This window comes from Aphelocoma coerulescens, assembly GCF_041296385.1.
Source record: "Aphelocoma coerulescens isolate FSJ_1873_10779 chromosome Z unlocalized genomic scaffold, UR_Acoe_1.0 ChrZ, whole genome shotgun sequence".
NCBI classification, from domain to species: domain Eukaryota; kingdom Metazoa; phylum Chordata; class Aves; order Passeriformes; family Corvidae; genus Aphelocoma; species Aphelocoma coerulescens.
The window spans coordinates 14,717,240-14,722,691 of NW_027184085.1; positions in this window are offsets into that span (position 1 = coordinate 14,717,240).

Sequence of the window (5,452 nt, forward strand, 5' to 3'; positions counted from 1 at the left end):
GACGCTCTGGATGGGCAGCAAACCTGATGGGGAGTGGGAAAGAACAGAGATCTAGCCAGAAACCAAGGGCCCGGCAGCTGGACAGAGCAACACACCAGATCAGGACAAAGAGAAACCCAGGGGCGGTTTTTGCTGCTCGCCGTTGAATCCAGGGGTGCTTTCCTGCTGCAGTGGCACGTAGCCATGTCAGCTCCCTCGGAAGCAGCCGAGGCATTTCAGAAATGGCACTGCCGGGCGTGACCCTGCGTGCGTCCCACAGCGCTCAGTTCACATGGGCATCTGCAGGGCTGCGGGTGCGGGTGTCTATGTGAGAAGGATTTGTCAAGGGTTGAGGCAAAGCTGTCTTCTGTAAAGAGCCTTGGGCTGCCCTCCCAGAGGTGGAAATTTCAGAGGCTGCTAAGTTAGCCCACGAGAGACAGCTCAAAGCTGGAGCTGGAGCTGACTGTGGAGAGGAGAGCGACATGGGTGAGCAGCTCAGCGGTTCCTCTTCACCACTTCAAAGGGAATAGCACTGTCTTGGGACAATCTTTACCACCTGAGCCAAAAGTGTAAGAAAGCCCCGCAAATCCTACAGTGTCCAGAGATGCCTTCAAGGATCTCTCTGGCAACTGCTGCTGGCAATATCTTCCCCAGACACTGCAGGCAACAGCCTGAGAGAGCTGCGCCGATTTTCTTGGACAACAGCTTTGCTGCTCTCACACCTCCAGCTTTGGCTGCTGATGGCCGAGCAGGAGCGGGCACAGGGAATCAGGCCTGCAGGATCACAGTGAATCTGACTTGTGAGCCCAGGACAGCAATTCCTTGGCGTGCTGCTTTCTTGCGGTACCTCGCTTTCTTTATGTGAGACTGGTACTCTGTCACTTCTTCCCACCTGGAAGGCCTGCTTCTTCACAATCTTACATTCCATCTCTTTAGAAATTGAGCAGGAAATGACCCAGGTGTATTTTGTCTCCGCCTTTACCCCGTGAACCAAAGTTAAGTAAAATCCCAAAGTGGCTACTCAAAAGACATGCAAAACCTGCAACTGCCTCACTCGCACAAGCAAAACACCACAGCCCTCTTCCTGTGGGTTGCTACAGTAGTGGTTTCCCTACACTGAAGCTGGATGCCAGGCACCCACCAAAGCCACTCTGTCACCCCCCTTCTCAGCCGGACAGAGGACAGGAAGTATAAGAGAGGTTCCTGAACTGTGAAAAGGAGCAGGGGCGATCACTTGGTGGACACCGTCATGAGCGATAGAGACTTGACTCGGGGATATTAATTGAATTTTATTAGTAAAATCAAATTAGTCAAATTAGTAAATCACAGCAGGATAATGAGGAGTAAAAGAAATCTTAAAATACACCTTTCCTCCCTTTCCCTTCCCTAGCTCTATCTCTGCCCCTCCCAGTAGTGCAGGGAGACGGCACGTAGGGATTACAGTCAGTTGATCACACAGTTGTTCCTGCAGCTGCTCAGGGAAAAGCGTCTTTCCTCTGCGCCTCCCCGGGGTTCCTCCCACAGGAGACAGTCCCCGGTGTTCTCCTCCAACGTGAGTCCATCCCATGGGCAAATGTTCTGCGTGAATTGCTGCAGTGTGGGTCACTCTTCCATGGGGCACAGTCCTTTAGACGGCATCACAAATGAGCTCACGGACAAGCCTTTGCACATCTCACCGTCATCTCCCCATTCTGGTGCAGGAAAGCCTTGTTGATGGCCACTTCTGGGCAAGAAGGTTGAGGCTGGCACAAACAGGTCCTGCACTGCAGTGCACGTCTCTCACAGCTCCAGCCCTGTTCCCAGCTCTGTGCATTCTACCCCCACAGAAACAGCTGCAACAGGCAAGAACTTCCTGCTTTTAAAAATGTATTTATTTAAATGCTATCACTAAAATAACTATCATCCTCTAATATAAAGTATTCCTGCTGGTACTGGTAGCAGGAACACCAGGACGGCGTGGGCTGAGGTGAGTCCAGGGAAATCCAGTGGTCCCTTGTAGAGGCACCATCAGCCAGAGCACAGAAGGGACAGGTGGGCAGAGGTGAGGAGTCTGCGCCCATGTTCTTGTGCAGCTGGGCGAGCTCTGCCGCAAAGAGCTCAGGAAACGGATGGCAGCTGTCCCTGAAGCTCTTGGCTTGGGATCTCTCACCCCTTCCTGGCCCTTCTCCTGACTCTGCTTCACCTGTGCCTCTCGGGTGATCTTTGCTTTCCCAGGAAGAGTCAGTGTAGACTTGTCCTGGTGCTTCTTCATCTCCCTGGCTTGTCCTGTAGAAACAGATTTCCGAGAAGACCCCTCATAGACGGGAATTTAGAGCACAGTTAAAGGATTGCACTGCACAGGTTTCCCCAGAGCACTGCCAGGAGTCGTCCTGGCACGCCAGTGCTGTGCAAACACTTCATTGCCAATGGCAGCAAGAAATAACTCAAGGGAAAAGCCAACTCACGTGTCTCTCTTCAGCAGCCGATACATGACTATACACCCAGACACTACCACAAGCAGAAGCAAAACTGAGGCTGCTACTGTCCCTAGGATGTAGTTCTTGCTCGCGTCCCAATTCCCAGCAGTTTTGGCCTTCTGCCCAGCAGCTGACCCTGGCAGAAGACAAGACAACGCAAGAGACAACGTTTCTGCTCTGCCCTAGTTAGGATAACCTCACAGTGCGCTTCAGGTGCCCAAGGATTATTGTCTTCAGAGATCAGTTCCTCTGGCTCTGGTGTCTCAGCACAAGGGAACAAGAGGGATCCCATAAAGTTCTCATGGAGAAGAGCCCAGTGTGTGCCAGAGAGCAGCTGCACCAGCACTGATCCCCTCTGCTCCTGCGGGCTGCAGGCCGCGGCTGTGTGCCGGGCACCTGCAAGTCATCCAGGGAGAGCACTGCAGGGATACAGCAGAAATGCTCCTCTTTTCCCAAGCCAGCGTCTCCGAAGCACTCACCTGAATGTTCCTCAGGCTGATCAGGAGCGCTGGTGTCCTCTATTTCTTCTGTTTCTTCATGGGAGTCTGGCACGCTGTCACTTTCTCCTATAGGAAGGGTCTCCGGCACAGTCTCAGGATCCATCACTTTAGAAAAAACACAGGGCACTTTAAAAAGAAGTCACTGTCCCTTACCGGGAGCACAGTAACATGGCCCGGACACTTTGACAAGCTGCAGTGAGGAGCCTTCTGTGCCCAAAGACAAGAGGAAACCACAGCCAAATTTTCTGCACTGCAGCGAGAAACGCAGACCCAAACCACCCAAGACTGAATCAACAAAACGACCCATATATGGAACCCCTTCAGGTTCACACTCCTGCTTGGGGTCCAGGCCCAACCCACCCCTGACGCTGAGGTCTGGCAGGGGCAGCCAAGATTTCATGGGATATCATTTCTGCCTCGATGCTGTGCTGAGTGGGAGGCAAACACAAATTCAGCACAGGCACCTTCCCAACATCTGCGTGCCAGCGTCTGCACACAGCAGCTCTGGCCACTAATGGTACAACTGCAGCAGCAGCAGCAGCAGCAGCAGCAGCAGCAGCAGTTGTCCCTGGCAATCATCAGGAGGCACAACTGGGAGCAGGAGCTGTGCTGGACCATCTCTGTGGCTCCCCCCAGGAGGTGTGAAATGGAGTGTCCCCGCAGCAAGGCTCTGACTGAGCCCTTCTGGCTGCGTCAGATGCAGCACATCCCTACAGGAACCAAAAGCTCAGCTTCCCAGGTCAACAGAGTGGCATATACTAACCAGATGGGGCTTCATCCAAGGCTGTCAGGTAATCCTGTGGAACTTCAGGGAATCCTTCAGGGAAGTCTTCTAGGAACTTGTCATAATCCTTCCCTATGTTAGATTTATAAAAGGATGTTTACCTACAAAGGTGCATTTCCCATGCATAACACAGGGAAAAGGAGTGCTCATTCTTGTGAAGGCATTAGAGACTGACTACTCACGCTTGAGATACCAGCTCGGAATCAGCACGGAATCTGGTTCTAACTCAGGAGCTGAAAGAGCACTCTCTCTCTCCACAACTACAATCAAACACCCACAGGAAGTTCCCATCACATGCACTGCTCCCATGGTCACACCTCAAGACCTGGATGTGGAAGGTACTGACGGGGCACGCACTGGCAGCTTTGTATTCACACAGCTGCAGGGGGGTCTGGCTGCCCTTGGGACACTGAGCTGGCAGCTCTCACAGGAATAAAAAGCCCCGTGGCGTGCCCGCGCGACCTGGAGGCAGGTCAGCCCTGGGGCCTGGCCAGGAGGTTGGATAACCAGTGCCCAGCGATGGGTAACCAACAACTCAGTGCCGAGGTTCTGGCCCTGAACTGCCACTCCCCATCTCCCTGCTCCTTAGGACCCTCTCACCACGCTGCACCCTGAATGCAGCTGCAGCTCCTCACATCTCCCCTGCTGTGTCTGCCCCACCGCCTGCGCCATGGTGGCTTCCTGGCTCAGCCGGCCCTAGCCCTGGCCCCGCTGCTGCCACCTGGGGCTGGCTGCTGGTCCCTGTGTGCCTACCTGCTCCCTGGCCATGTAGTGGAGCACTGTGGGCATTCTGGGCTTGCAAAGCCAAGAGAAAGAGGAGCAGGAGGTAGTGGGTGAGGACCATGACCCCCCCTGCTCGCAACATCCTGCCGCCGCTGCTGCTGCAGCTGCTGCACTGTTGCCCAGAGTGAGCACTGAAGAGCACAGTGGGGCTTTGGAACCTCACAGCAAACGGGGCTCTTTGACCTCATAAAAAGTGGAGTCTGTGACCTCACATCATCACGGGGCCCTGGCCCTCTGCCAGTGCTCCCCAATGCACTTCCTGTTACCTGTGAATTCTTGGACCTTCCCTCTGTTGAATTTCCTCACTCTGCACAGGCCTGGAAGGAGCATGATAGAGAAGAGTGGATGCATTTTGGGAGGCAGCACCCTGAACAGGAGTGCAGAGGCACTCTGGTCGTGCTCCACAGAAATCCCTTTCAAAAGCCCTGTACAAAGGCTGCATTAAAAAAGCCAACTGCACGTGCCTTTCTTTGGTGCTATTTTTGTCTTGACAGCATTCTGGCAAGAAACCTGCTTTTTCCAGTAGTTTTGCTAGAGTTTCATGACCTTTGAAGACAACACTTCTTCCCTCCTCTACTATCTCTCTAGCGTGGCTTCTCCCAAATGAGCCTGGTTTATTCCCTTTCCACTTCCAACCCCGACTAAAGCTCTCTCAAGAAGCTCCACTTACTCCTGAGCAAAGATCCTTTTCCCCTTTGAGGCAGGTGTAGTCCGTGTGCCACCACCAGGCCTGGTGTCCTGTCGAGCGACCCACGGTCAAAGCCCCACAGTTCTGCTGGGAACACCGGCCTCGGAGCCAAGGTATTCATTCACCTGTAGGATTTTCCTGTGTCTGCCCCGGTGGTTCACTGCAAGGGGCAGAAGAAAATACTCCGCGTGCCCCAGGTCCCTCCAGCAGTCCTCCAGTGATGCCATGAAGATTTTTGCCCTTTTCCTTTATACCCCTTTTA